We start from the raw sequence: 14,167 nt of genomic DNA, 5'->3' as shown, positions 1-14,167 counted from the left end.
CCATCGATGGACTGATTGTTGGGTTCTAGAAACAGTGACAAAGGGCAATTTTTTCATTTCATTTTATTTATTGTTCAGTTTTTATACCACCTTTCATAATGCATCTCAAGGCGTTTTATAAAAGTTAATACAATAAAATTCCATAAAAGTTACATCTAAAACCTTAAAATCAGTGAAATAGTAAAAACCATAAAACAGCAAAATACAAACAAAATTAAAAAGATAAACAGAAACAGGAAAGCAGCCCCCTAAAGGGTTAACACCTGAACAAATAAAATGTTCTTTAGTTATTTTTTTAATAACAGCCACAGATGTCAAGGAGCGGACATTCACTGGAAGAGCATTCCAGAGCCTGGGGCTACAACAGAAAAGGCCCAGTCCCGTCTGACAATTTAGCCTCTCTCAGTGTCAGCACACCCAGAGTATCAAATGCCATTGAGAGGGCCAGCAGAACCAACAGGAACACATTTCCCCTGCCTAGTTCCCGGCATAGGTCATCCACCAGGGTGACCAAGGCATTTTCCCAAACCCAGGGCAAAAGCCAGTTTGAAAAGGGTCTAGGTCAGGGTTTCTCAACGTGTGGGTCCCCAGATGTTATTGGACTTCAACTCCCATAATCCCCAGCCCCAGTGGCCTTTGGCTGGGAATTATGGGAGTTGAAGTCCAGTTACATCTGGGGACCCACACACTGAGAATCCCTGGTCTAGGTAATCCGTATCATCCAAGACCCTTTGCAGCTGCACAGACACCACACACACACTATCGCCTTGCTTTAAAAAGGAAGATTTGAAACAGGTCAATAGTTATCAAAATTGGAGGAATCAAGGGAGGGCTTTTTTAATAGTGGTCTTACCACTGCTTGCTTGAGGCTCGATAGCATCTTGCCCTCTCTTAGTGAAGCATTAATAATTGGCCCCAACCACCTACCTGTTCCTTCCCTGGCAGATTTTACTGGCCATGAAGGGCAAGGATCTAAGTACCAAAATTTATGTCAGTATCAGGAGTGATGCTGTGGAGTGAACCCATTGCAAGGAGCTGCTGCCACACTGAGCCAGACGACGACGTGGCCTTGGGGAACGAGGCCTAATGTTGAGAGAGCTCGGGCAGGTGGATTTGTGCCGCAGTACTGGACAGAAACCGCAGGGAGGGAGTGGGCAGGCTTTGGGTGACCTGATGGAGGGAACAGAGTAACAGGGGTTGCTGGGAAACTCTCCTCCATCTCTTCCTGTGTCTTGCTGCAGGGGCCTGAACATGGATGGACATTTTCATCTGCATACAGCCAAAATCAAAGTCCATATCCTCTGGACGGGAGGATATGGAGATGCCAGTCTGGCTTCATCGGGAGGTAAAAACACCTCCCTGATTCTTTGAGCTCAGGAAGGAACTGAGCAGAGGGGATCTGGCTGCATTTGTTAAGGTTGCCAGGTCAAGGCTGCCTCATGGAGGGAAGAAAGGCTATTTCCAAGGGCGCCTGATCCAAAGGCCTCTGAGTTGCCCATGGAGAACTGGTGGGTGCCTGCCTGAAGGAGGCGGCGGCGTTAGAGGCAGAGAAGAAACCAGCTAAACTTATAAGGAAAGCGTGGATTGTGACTAGGAGGGATTTTTCACCTTGGATTAAAAAAAAAAATCTTTTGTTTGCTGTTACAGAAAAGGCAACATGATGGACTGGGCTCTAGAATTGTTTGCGTTTGTTGAAGCCAAGCGTTAGTAGTCCATGGGGCACATCCTTCCTTTCCTCTTGGCATCAGAGAGACCCAGATGGGGCAAGCCGTCACCTGGATATTTGCTGGAGGAACCCAGGCCAAAGGCTGCAAGCCAGGAGATGGATCTGGGAATGCCAGGGGGGCAAGCTGGAGAACCCAGTGGAACTCGGAGGTGGGCACTCTGGGAAGAGAGTGGCCCAGCTGAAGGAGGCACCACCATGGCTGTGCCAGTGGCAGGGCAAGCTTCCAGGGCAGCAGCAGTGTGGCGTTTCTCCCGTCATCCAAGTGGCGCCTGTGCTGCCAGCCAGGCCCCCCCCTCCCTGGAGCATTAGTGGTGCTGCTGACAGTGGGCCTTTTCATTAGCAGGCCAGGCCTCTCGTCCCTGCTGGACAACAGCTCTGGCCACCTCCTCCTGAACTGGGGCTCTGCACGGGGGAGGAGGAACTCAGCCGAGAGGAGAGGCGGGCGCGACAGGCAGTGCAGAGACAGAGCCTTCCAGCCCTTGCTGAGGCAGTGCCTGCAAGGTGAGAGCTTCTTCAGGGCTCCCTGCAAGCAAAGAAGGGGCTTGAATGCTGCAGGGCATCTGGAGGGATGGCTTCCCTCCTGTAACTGGGGCCATGAGGAAGATTGTGTGCTTGTTGATGAATCTCCGCCTTCTGGTTGAGGAGTCCTTGGAGCTCTCTGGGCCCACTTTTCCCTCCCCATTCAGACTGGCTTCTTTCTTCTCCCAGTCTCGCGGAGTCTTTTGGGGCCAGAGTGGTTCTGCGCTGGCAACTCTCACTTCGGACCCTCGAAGGGCCATTCCATCACATGGCCGGTGACCATTTTTGAAAAGTGCTCGGACCCTCCTGCTCCGCCAAGGTGTGCTCTGCGGAGACCAGCTCTTGACATTATCCAGTCTTTAAATCTACCACCACTCCCCAGAATGTAAACCACCCCCCCATGCTCTTGTAAAGGGTGGATCTTTGTGTCAGTAGGAGGAGCTTACTCACTCTTTGGTGGCTGTCTTGTGAGGTTTTACTGTTTCATGGGCTGTATGGTGTTGTTGGAGATCTAAAAATATTTAAGAAATCCCCAGGATTAAGGAATGCATGACAGTGAATATGAGTAATGGAGTTAGAACTCAGCCTGAATTTATTCTTGTCTCCTGTTAAAAATAGTTTGTTTGCTTATCAGTCATGCAATCTTCGTTGTGTGTGTGTCTTCCACAACAACCATATAAGATGGGCCATGCCAATTCCAGCTTTACAGGTGGAGAACTGAGGCTCAGAGAGAGGCGTTCCACCCAAAGGCCACATCTTGAGTCCATGGGTGGCGGGGCGGGGGGATGTCTCTTGAACCCAGGTTCAAGATCCCTGATCAATTATTCCCAGCGCGTTCCCTGCTGGGAAGGCCCTTTCTCCTTCCCAAAAGCTCTGCTTGCACCTCCTGGTCCAGAGCCTCTCCTCTTGGCATGTTGGCTGCCCCCCCCGCCCCCGAATCCCTTCTGGGGGTCTGTGCCAACTTTGCACGCGGGATCCAAAACTGGAAGGGGGTCTGTCATGACCCCTGCAGCCACCAGGATGCCAAATGCAGCCCCACTCTGCTGCTGCAGGGTATAAATAGGGCCCACCACAGGAGACTATTTTCATTCTCTGAATGTAGCAGCCATGAGCAAGCAGGGCGGGAGGGAGTGTTAAAAATAACGCCCAGCCAGAGATGTCACTGCCCATCCACATGGGCCAGAGCGCTCCCTGGACCGAGGAGGCGGCCTCCCAGGTGTGCCTGCAGCCTCAACCCTGCCTGAGCCGCCGGAGGGTGTGTGTGTGTGGGGCAGCTGCTGCTACTATAGCTGGGCTCTGCCAGGTCCGCAGCTGCGGGCTGGATTGGGCCCTGTTGCTTGAGGCGGTTGTCCTCCGCCAGGGTGGAGCGCGCCATGGAGCGCACACGACCAGAGCTGGCCAGGGAAACGGGCAATGGGCAGGCTCTTCTTTCGCCGCCGCATGTGCTCATCCACAGCGTCCCGGCTCAACCTGGCTTGGCCAGCCAGCCAAAGCGGCCTCGCCGGTCTCTGGAGCCTGCCTTGTCTGCGGCTGATGGGGGAATGCGGCAGGCTGGGGCTGCTGCTGCTTTCCTAGGAGGAGGGCTGGGCTGAGAGCCAAGCTGTGGGTTCCTCTGGCAATGAATTCCGCCGGCCAGCCCCAGATGCGGTCTTTATTTCTCGCCATCCTCCCCGGGGCAGCATGATGGGTGGGGGGGTCACAAGTCATCCTTCTCAGCAACCCTCCCCCCCCCAAGTGTCTGTGACTGGGGGTGGGGTTTCGCTCCTCGCGTGCAGACCAAGGCTGCCTGCGCCACTTTTCCGGGCGGCTCTTAGCCGCGGCATCCCGCTCCTCCTTGGGGCTGCTGGGCTGGCTGGTGGCTCCCCTCCCGGCGGACGTCACGTGCCGGAGATGCAGCTGGAGCCGGCGACGAGGAGGAGCTGCAGCCACTGCCTCTGCCTGCCCACTTCGCCACCGGGCCCGGCCAGGGCGAGGGCTGCGGGCGCCTGGAGAAGGTGAGCGGGGCTGGGGGGCCAGGAGGGAGACGGGGTCCCTCCCCGGCGGGCGCTTTGTCCGCCGGCCGGCCGGGGCGCCGATGAGGGCGACCTTTGCTCAGCCCTGCTCGGCTCCTGCTGCTGCTGCTCCACCGCTTGCCAGCCTGCCGCAGGGCATCCTTGCTGGCGGGTGGGGGGCTGGATTTGTGCGCCCTCCCAACCCGCGGCAGAAGGCGGCGAAGAGCGGGTCCCAGGCATCCGAGGAGGAGGAGGAGGCCGCCGTGCCCGAGCCGAGCCCGACTCAGTGGCAGCCTCGGCGCCCTCCCCACTACCCCCCCCCCACCGCCTGCAGGTTGCCTTCCTTTGTGCGCCGCTCTGGGTTTGTCCGTTGCAGAGCTCGGCAGCTGTGAAGGGACGGGCGAGGGGCTGGCTCAGCTGCCCTCCTGGATGGGGGCACCCACAGACGGTGGGGGGTGCATCATGCCCCCCCGCCTTCTGAGAAGGGACAGCGGCGGGCCGGCAAAACAAAGAGGAGGAGGGGGAGGATGCCAGAGCGGGGGCGCGCTGACGGTCGCCTTTGCTGAGGCGCGCGGCGGGAGCAGGTGCATGGCGGGGCTGGGGGGGCAACGCACGGGGGAGCTTCTCGGCCTCGTCCCCGGGATCCGCTGGCTGGCAGCAGCACACAAGGCAAGAGGGAGGCTGCTGCGGGAGCTCCCTCCCCCGCGGGCTCCGCCGTCGTCTTCTTCTTCGAGCCCCGCTGCGGCGTCTGGGCTCAGCTGCCCTCCTGGATGGGGGCACCCACAGGCGGTGGGGGGTGCATCATGCCCCACGCCTTCTGAGAAGGGACGGGCGGCGGGCTGGCAAAACAAAGAGGAGGAGGGGGAGGATGCCGGAGCGGGGGGCGGGGGCGCTGATGGTCGCCTTTGCTGAGGTGCGTGGCGGGAGCATGTGCATGGTGGGGCAACGCACGGGGGAGCTTCTCGGCCTCGTCCCCGGGATCCGCTGGCTGGCAGCGGCACACAAGGCGAGAGGGGGGCTGCTGCAGGAGCTCCCTCCCCCGCGGGCTCCGCCGTCGTCTTCGAGCCCCGTCATCGTCTTCGAGCCCCGCCGTGGCGTCTAGATATGCGCGCTGTGCTCTTGCACAGGCAGGCCCCGTGGCTGCGCTCCTTGGGCCGAAGCGGCCTGGGCTCTCTCCACGGCTTGGAGAGCCTGCCTAGGCGCGGCTTGTGCAGGTTGCGCAGCAGTGCAGCACCAACCGAGGAGGAGAGCGACAGCGCCTCTGCCCCGCCTCAGGCTGCCTGCTTGTGCTGGGGAGGCGGCGAGGGAGCGGTAGCCGCGGCTTCTGGGCTGGGACGGCGCTGGATGCAGGGGGGGCGGGCTCGAGCTGGGGAAAGGCCCCTCTGGGTGGAGGCCTCTCCTCCTGCTCGGCCAGCTGCGCTCCTGGCTCCGCCGTTTCATGGAGGAGGACAGAGAGAGACTCCGCAGAGCCCGGCGGCCAGAAGCTGCGTGCCGGCCCCAGAGAGCCTTGCTAGGCAAGCGCTGCCCTCCGTCCTTAGGCCAGTTGCGTCGCTCCTCCTCCGCACACCCCGCTGCGCGTCTCCGGCCAGGGTGAGGATGAGTCTGGAGCGTTGCAGAGCACCCTTCGCCGGATTCCGAGCTGGGCGCAGTGGCGGCCGTGGGGAGGGAATGCCTCCATTCGCAGGCCCAGCGGTGGAGAGGGTCTCGTTCAGGGCCTGCCCTCTGCCGAGGGGGGCTTCCAGGATGGGTCCCGGAGAGGCCCTGAGAAAGAAGGCCCCATCTAGTTGGCCTTGTCTCTGCCCCAGCAGGCTCAGTGGAGGGGGCCTCTGAGCAGGGGAGGCCTGCCTGACCCATCTCCCTGGCTCCCCACTTTAATTCCCCGCTAACCCCAGCCAGCCTCCCGCTTCGCCAGGCCAGGTGCTCTCCTCCCTCACTAGTGGTGTAGGAGCTGAGAGGGGTTGCCCAGGAGGCTCCCTTGCTGTGCCCTAAAGGGGGCTGGGCTGGGGCTCCCCTCCAAGCTGCGTTGCCATCTGGCTAGGGCTTGTGGGGCTTGTGCAGCTGGACTGGCTGCCTCTTCAGCTTAGGAGGACAGTGGGCTGTGGGGCCCCCAGGAGACTTGAGCCTGGCAGGCCCTTCTCAGTGCTGAGCACTTCTGCTGCTGTGTTGGTTGGCAGAGACTTCTCCGCCTCCATGGCCTTCTGTCCTCCTGTTGCTGTTTCCCTGGTGGGGAACTAAGGCTCCAGCAACTGACCACAGCTGGCCTGGTGAGCCCTTGTCTGAACAGGGCCAGGAAGCAAGCTGAAAACCAGAGTGGGCTGTCCCACTCGGGGGGGGGTGCGCCTAGGAGCACTAGCGTCAAACGCACCTGAAGCCCTCCTGAAGTGTCTGCATGTCTCTCCCCCTCCCCACATTGCCCCCTCCTCCAGGTGGGGGATGGAAGCCCCCCGGTGGGCTGGGGGGGTTGGTTTAAGCCTTCTCCTCTGAAAAGGCTGGTAGGCGGCAGCAGGGCTGGGGGAGCCCCTCTCTGCCTGCCACTCTGGAGAGGCTCTGCCGGCCAGTGTGGCTGGCCTGGATGGACCGCCTGGCATGCGCAGGGCTGTGTGGTGGATGCTGCTGGGGGTCTGTGGGCCAGAGGAGAGGAGAGTGGGGTGGGGTGGGTGTTGTCTCTTGGGCTGATGAGAATCCTGGTTTCCATTTTGAAAAAGTCAACTTCCCACCCCTGCGGAAGGGCCTGTGCGATGCCTGTGGAGATCTCAGAACTGGGCCAAGATTTCGGTGGCTGGCGGAAGGGTACTGTGGAATTCCTTTCCACTCTCTGTGACTAGCAGGGCTAGAAGAATGGAGGAGAAATGAGGCGGAAACCGGCATGTCCATCTCTGTATGCATAATGGATAGAGTTTGCAGCACCCCTCTTGCTTGTTGCAGCTCAGACCTCATCAGTGTGTATGTGAAGGGGGCGGGTTGCCCCAATATACAGCGCTTTACACTTGCTAGCATTGAATCACATTTGCCATTGTGTTGCCCACTCCCCCAGCTTGGAGAGATCCTCTTGGAGCTGCTTGCAATCTCTTTTGGACTTCACTACCAGATTTGCCATTCCTGGAGCATTCCGGTGTGGTCTGTTGAGTTGTATTGTTGTTGGTCCGGAGTCGGCTTTGAGCTGTGTTTTGACTGGGTTCTTATCATCTCAGTTGCTTTGGGGGCTGCTGTTTAGCTGTTCCCCAGATCTTGTCTGTTTCACCGGTTTCTCATTAGTGCCAGATGGTTGTATTGGATTATTGTTGCTCTTTAAAACTGTATCCCTTGTAAAGCACCTCGGCCGATCTCAGAGAGGCAGAATATACATTCATGAAATAACCGGCAACCAACAATAAAAGAGCTTCCATGTTTGAGCCTCAGAGTACACCAAGAGAAAGAAGGAGAGGTGCGGGGGTGGGGGTGGGGGCGTGCTCAGGGCCACTGGTGCCTCCTCAGACTCCCGCCCCATCCCAGGGAGAGACCCTCTTCCCAGCCCTGCCCCGCTCTGGCTACGTGTCTGGCTGCTCCAAGAAGGCGCTTCTGCTCCTTGCTTTTCTCATTTCCGTGACCTAATCCTGCTGCCGAGTCATCCTCCCTGGCCCTCATTGGGTCTCTGCTCACCCACCACGCCCCACCCATGGCGAGACAGCTCTGGGCTCTGATGGTGGCAGCTTGTGGGCAGGAGGAGCTGGACTTGGAAAGAGCTGGACGCGGAAAGATCTGGCGGGGCGGCGGCGAGGGGGGGGGGAGCTTACAGAGGAGCCACCACACCCCCAGCTCCTGCCACAGCCCTTTTGGGCCACTCTCTCCGGCTCCAGCCCTGCCCTTGGAGTGCACAGGAGGGAGACTGGAGGGGACACCAGGCTGTGTCAGCTGGTGGCTGCTCCCAAGCAGAGAAGGGGACTGGATGGAGGAGGAGGAGGGGAGAGGCTGGGCCAGCCAGGCACATCTGCAGGAGGTGACAGGAGCAGAGGAGGCCACCCAGCAATGGAAAGGCCCACCAGCTGAAGAGTGCCACTGCTGTGGCCTGGTGCAAGGGAAATGGCCGCCTCCCCCCCCCCCCCCGGCTCGGGTCCCTCACTGGCAGGGAAAGACCGTGGGAAGGAGGGAGCCACGTCCATCTCAAGGGATTTGACTGCCCACCAATGCTCTTCTTCAGAACCCTAGACCAGTAGGAGACCTTGGAGAGATGCCAGGGAGGTAGCTTGATTTGGGTCGAGGGACCCAATCCCTTCCCTACATTACCTGGGAGCAGAGCCCATCTGCTTTCTCTCTGGACAGCGGAAGTGTGGTGAACCAGTGCTGGGAGGAGGCTTCTCAGAGCAGAGCCCCCGAATTCCGGGCATTGAGACCTGTGCTTTCGGGACGAGAAGATGAGGCCAGGTGGGGAGCTGCTGGCCCTGGGGCATCCCTTCACTTTCCCCCTGGGCAGCCGCTAGGCCTCCCCTCCACCTTGTGAAAAGGGGGGCAGAGAGGGCCCTCCGGTGTCCCGCCTGCCCGGCCCAGCCTCCTTGCAGCTCCCCACGGCCATCCTGGATACAGGAGCACATTTGCCTAGTCTGGGACAGAAACAGGGCTTCATGAACCAGGCAGACCTCTGGAACCATGGAGGGCACCCCCACTCCCCCGCTGTCTGTTTGCCACAACTCAGCCCCTGAATCAGGCCCTCTGGCGACTCCTTGTTCCCCTTTGGGTGGCTAACAGGCACCTTGGGTGGGGACCCTGGCTTCCTCATGGAAAAGGCTTCTTCATTTGGTTCTTCTCTGTGGGGGCAGCAGTGTACAAGTTGAACAGCCCCACACAGGCCACTTGTGGGCACATGGAGCAGACCCACAGCCAACCCCTGCTAGCCAACGGGGGTGTTTACAGGCAAGAGACCACCCGGTGCCATCTTTAAGGTGGCTGTCCAGCCGCAGAGGGAGGAAAGGAGGGGGCTTTTCTGAAGGCTGTTGAGGTGGCATCTGTGGGGAGCAGCCAGGGATGGGGCCTGAAGGGAGGTGAGCCTGGGAGTGGCTGGGCCTTGGGAGAGGAAGGGCAGCCTGCCACTGGGCAGGGCCAGTCTGAAGGCAGGAGGACCAAGCCATCTCCTGGGCAAACAACCCCAGCCTGGTGGGCTCCTCAGTCACGCTGCTTCCGTTCCTCAAAGCCTTGCAGCCGCTGGGGAAGGCTGTTTGTCAGGTGGAGCTGCACACTTCCGCCCCACTCTACCTGACAGATGGCCAGTCTGCAGGCAGCGCGGCTCTCAGGGATGCTGGGGCAAGAGGGGAGGGGAAAGAGAGGAGCAGACGGCGCTCCGGGAAGGAGAAGCGGCTGTGCCTCCTTTGGGGCCCCAATCCTGACCTGTTAGGGGGCGCTGCTCCTGCCTGCTGGGAAATCTGCCTGGACAGGCAAACTCCTGGAGGGCGGACTCTTGCCTTTCTTGTGGGTGGGGCTGGGCTGGAAAATGGCAAAGGGCACCTGGTGCCGATGGCAGAGCCCAGCGTCCCGCGGCTTGGTTTTGAACGTGCCCCGTGCGGCCCCAGGGGCCACGTGGTTCCCAGCAGACTCCCCAGTGCTGCTGGCTGCTGCCCCGAAGCCCCCACTGGCTGCTCTGGCAGCTGCATGTCTTCGAAAGGGGCCCCTCCCTGGTCCCCTCCCTGGTCCCCTCTCAGGTGATCCTGGGACCTGCGGCTGCAGTGTGGATCAACACCCCCCCCCCCGCGAATACTTAGCATCGCCCCAGTTGCTGCTCACAAAGAAGGGTCCGCCTGGCAGGCCCTCTCCCCAACATGCTCTTGTGAACGGAAGCCACGGCCCCCGCTCGCCTGCTCGGTGGCCGCCTGGCCCTCTGGGCCACTCCGGGGTCCTGGCCCCGCTCGACCTGCCTGTGCCTTCCCTCTGCACCACTCAGGGACGCCTTCCTCCGGCCCCTTGGCTCTCCCTTCCTTCCCACCCCACTGCTGACGCACTCGCCCTGAGAGGGGGATCCTGCATCCAAAGGGGATCTCCTCCCAACTGCTCTTCCTTGGGTGTCCTGAGCCTTTGGTCCCCTGCTTGGGAAGCCCCCTCCCCTTTCTCCCCTCCCTCACCGATGGAGGAGATCCCTTCAGGAGCACAGCAGCGGGCTCTGGCCCACAGAAAGTCCCGCCACCAGAAATGGGAAGCCGTGAGACTCTCTACCCCCCCCCCCCCCGAACTCTCTTGCCCTGCATGGCTCAGCTGTGATCTCTGGGAGAGGCCCCGCTCCAGTGGCATCTACCTAAGAAGTGGCATGTCTGAAGACTCGGCAGCAGGGAGCCTTTGGAGGGGCGGAGCTCCCCCTGAAGGACATTCCCCGAAGCCCCCTACTCTTCCAAGTGCCTGTGCGCCATGCTGGGTGGGTGGGGGCTCTTTCCAGCTGTGGCTACATGGTTGGGGGAGGGGTGTTGCTGCTTGAGAGGGCGGCCTCTGAGAGTGATTACATTTAGGTGGAATTGGCTTATGGGAGGGAGAGTGAGGAGGGGGCAGGACAGAGGCCAGAGTGCAGGCAAGCTGCCTGCAGCAGTGTGGTGTGACTCTGGCTTGGCCAGGAGTCTTGGCGGGGGGCTCCTTTGGCTCAACTTTAATGCTGGGGGCTCACAGGAGGAGGGCTGCGTGGTCAGTGGCCATGTGGTTCCAGTGGTTGGTTTAGCCCAGCAGAAGTGGAGGGGGTTGGATCCCCCAGCCCGCATAGGAGGTGTCACACTGCAATTCTGCACAGGTGTACCCAGACGCAAGTCCCACTGTCCAGTGGGGCTTCTTCCAGCCCAGACCTTAAGATCTTGCCAACTGAGGTGAGGTGGGTGGCTACTAGGCAGAGGGCCTTTTGAATGGTGCCCCCCCCCCCCCCGCTTATGGAATAGCCTCCCCAGTGAGGTTCACCTGGCTTCATTACTTTGTTCTTTTAGATGCCAGAAAATGTTCTTTTCTGGTTTTTAAAGAGTTCTTCAATGGCTTTGTATTGTACTTTGTAATTTCTCCCCCCCCCCCTTGGATCTGTTATGATTTAATGTGTTGTGTTTTTTTATTGTATATTTTAAAGTTGTGTTGTGAGCTGCCCAGAGAACAATTTGTTCTGGGGTGGCTCACAAAGATGGGGGTGGCTGTTCCTAGGTTGTTTCTGCCCCCTAATTCCAGGACCGCCCCAGACGGCCCTCCTCTCCCAGCCATTGCTCTGGGATCCCAATATCATCACACTTCCTGAAGTAAATCATAATGGGACAATTCGCCCTTTGATATCAGCTGCCTCCTATGGATCCCGGAGGAATTCTCGGTTGTGGAAACTCTTGCTGCTCCGTGGGAACCCATAGCTCTGATGGGGTCTTGCAGTGACCTTCAGGCTTGAGTGAGGAGGGCCAGGCCTCAGTCCGAGGAACTGCTGGGAGGGTGGGCCTCCCCTCCACCCAAGGAAGAAAGCCCGGGAGAGTCAAAGCCCCCTGTGGCCCAGGGCAGAGCGAGGGGCTCCCTGGACCCCAGCCTAGAGAGGAGCTGGGGAGGGGGAGGCGAGAGCACAGGTCTTCCCTCTCTGGAGTGGCCTCGGAGCAGGGTGGATTTGATTTAATTCAAACTGATTTAAATCACGATTTAAATCACTAGCAGGGTGGATAAAAATTTAAAAAATCCAATTTAAATCAAAAAAATCAGATTTAAATTAAAAAACCTGATTTTTTTTATTTAAATCCGATTTTTTTTATTTAAATCGGATTTTTTTGATTTTTATCCACCCTGCTAGTGATTTAAATCGTGATTTAAATCGTGATTTAAATCAGTTTGATTTAAATCAAATCCACTCTGCCTCGGAGTGAGGTCTGGTCAGCAGCTACTGTAGGGAAAGGGGAGACTAACAGCCTTGGGATGGGGATCAGCTGGGAGTTCCTTAAGCTGGAAGGAAGCAGGGAGGATAGAGACCAGTTTAGCTAGGCACGCCAGGGAATTTATTCTTGCTTAAGTGCTTGGATCTGACTGCATGGTTCAGATCCACATCTAGAGGAGGGCTTTTGTATTCCCCCGGCCCCCACTCCTCTGATTGTTACAAGCCTTCTCTTAGCAGTGGAGACATGAAGGGCAGTATGTAGTCAGAGTCCACTTAAATCCAAATAAATGGAGGCAGTCCAAATAAATGGAGGCAGTCGAGTGGGGGAAAGCACCAGCCAGTTTCCAGACTCCTGGTGTCCCCGCTGTGTTGATTCCTAGCACAGCCCGGTCTTGGGGTATCAGGGTGCCGATGACCATCCAGGTCAGTGTGGGTTTCCTGAACTCCTCTAGCCAAAACCAAAGTAAATGTGCAAACCTTGCATCTGTGGAAGCGCTTGCCAAACTACAAGGCCTTGGCATTGCTTTGGAACATGGCAAGGCCCTCCTGGATGATGCATGAGCTTGCCCTGAGATCCAGAGCCTCATTCTCCTCTTAGGAATGCCATAAATTACAGCAAAGGATGAGGGTGGCACCTTAAGAAAGAGGTGCATCATGGATGGCACCAGCTTGTGGCCCGCTTGGCACTGTGCAAGGAAGGAGATTCCTTGGCCAGTCCGTGAGTCTGGAGGGCTCCAGAGGACTCTTGCCTCCCTGAGCCCAGCTGAGGGAGATCAGAGGCTTTTCCGGCAAGAGTCGAGCTCAGCAGAAGGCAGCCTCCCTGGTGTGCTCTGTGGCTGCCTTTTGCTTGCAGGGACAACGGGGGGACCTGGTTGCTGGGTCAGGCTGAGGAGGGCCCATCCTGCCCTGCTGCCTCCCACAGCTGCCAGCCAGATGCCTCTGAGAAGCCCACGAGCAGTGCAAGAAGGCAGCTGGTCCTCTCCGCTCTTGGGCTTCCGGTCCCTGGTATTCGGGGGCAGACTGCCTATACTTGTGAAGGTCCACAGCTCAGAGCCAGTGGCAGGCCTTTCCCCTCCCCTCCCCACCCATCTCCTCCGCCTCTTCTCCATAGATTTATCTAATGCCTTTTCAAAGCCATCGAAGGCAGTGGCTACCTCCACATCCAGTGGCAGTGAGTTCCACCAGTCCGAGTTATGGAACTGTCTTTCCCCTTGCCCAGCTCTCTGTTCTTGGGCAAGTCCATCCATCCTCCCAGGATTCAGCTCAGCGTACCAGGGTGAGTGAGCACGCGAGGCCTTTGCCCCTCCCTCTGGTGGGTATTCCAGACGAGAGAGCAGCCCAGCGGGCATTTGCTCTGTGGCTGCAAGACCTTCACATTCCTAGCTCCAGACAGTGATGGCTCCGGGCCTTGGATGTGGCTACCCTGGCCGGAGGCTGTCCTTGGGAGCGCCACTGTCAACTGCAGCTTGAACAGAGAGAGGGTCTCAGGTGCTAGCTTGGGGGCTGAGACCCCAACTTGACTTCTGCTTCCAGCCACTCCCCAGTCACAGGCTTGGCTGTTGTGGAGGCTGCCACAATGCCTCCATGGGCTGGGGCCTGCATTCCTCACGGGGCAGCCTTGCAGACATGCATGACTACAACTCTGTACTGTTGAGTCCCGGATGACTCTGGAACCCGGCCCCCCTGATGTATGGCAAATTAGATATAGAAGTGCACAGCTTGACATAAGCAACGCCATTATGTTTAAGTAAGCTCAAGGCTTTGCAAGAAGAGCAAAGTTCTCGAGACTGTTTACTGGTACTTTTCCTTTTCCTTAAAGTCAAGGTAACCCGCTAGTGCTGAAAGATAAGTCTGGCTGGCAGTCTGCACACGTTCCCTAACCTTGGCCAATTATGATGATGAGATTGCTATGCAGCTGCATTTTGAAGAATACTTTTGACTATAAATGTGTTGCTTTCTGTATGGTCCTTTGTCCTGCTCTGAACGTTAGTCGAGCAGTACCTATGCTACTTAAGAGCATAATAAAGCTTTGATTGTAAGTCCTCTCGTCTGGGCTGATATTGGGCTCCATCTGCCCAGGAACGAACCTCCCCTATTGGGTCA

The 14,167-nt window shown here is 58.3% G+C and overlaps 1 protein-coding gene across 4 annotated transcripts in view; it reads left to right on the top strand.

Annotated features, from left to right (window-relative positions):
• Positions 1 to 3,730: 3,730 nt before the first annotated feature.
• LOC128344996 (AP-4 complex accessory subunit RUSC2-like) overlaps positions 3,731 to 14,167 on the top strand; it is a 38,159-nt gene continuing 27,722 nt past the window's right edge. Inside the window, exon 1 of one of the 4 annotated variants that reach the window (XM_053296193.1) lies at positions 3,731 to 4,239. The gene's annotated coding sequence lies outside the window, so the exon portion shown is untranslated. The other 3 variants (XM_053296196.1, XM_053296195.1, XM_053296194.1) reach the window with 3 other exon arrangements.

This window comes from Hemicordylus capensis, chromosome 2, assembly GCF_027244095.1.
Source record: "Hemicordylus capensis ecotype Gifberg chromosome 2, rHemCap1.1.pri, whole genome shotgun sequence".
In the NCBI taxonomy this organism is placed as follows: Eukaryota; Metazoa; Chordata; class Lepidosauria; order Squamata; family Cordylidae; genus Hemicordylus; species Hemicordylus capensis.
The sequence above is the reverse complement of the archived record's forward strand: the minus strand, read 5'-3'. Positions and strand labels throughout refer to the sequence as shown.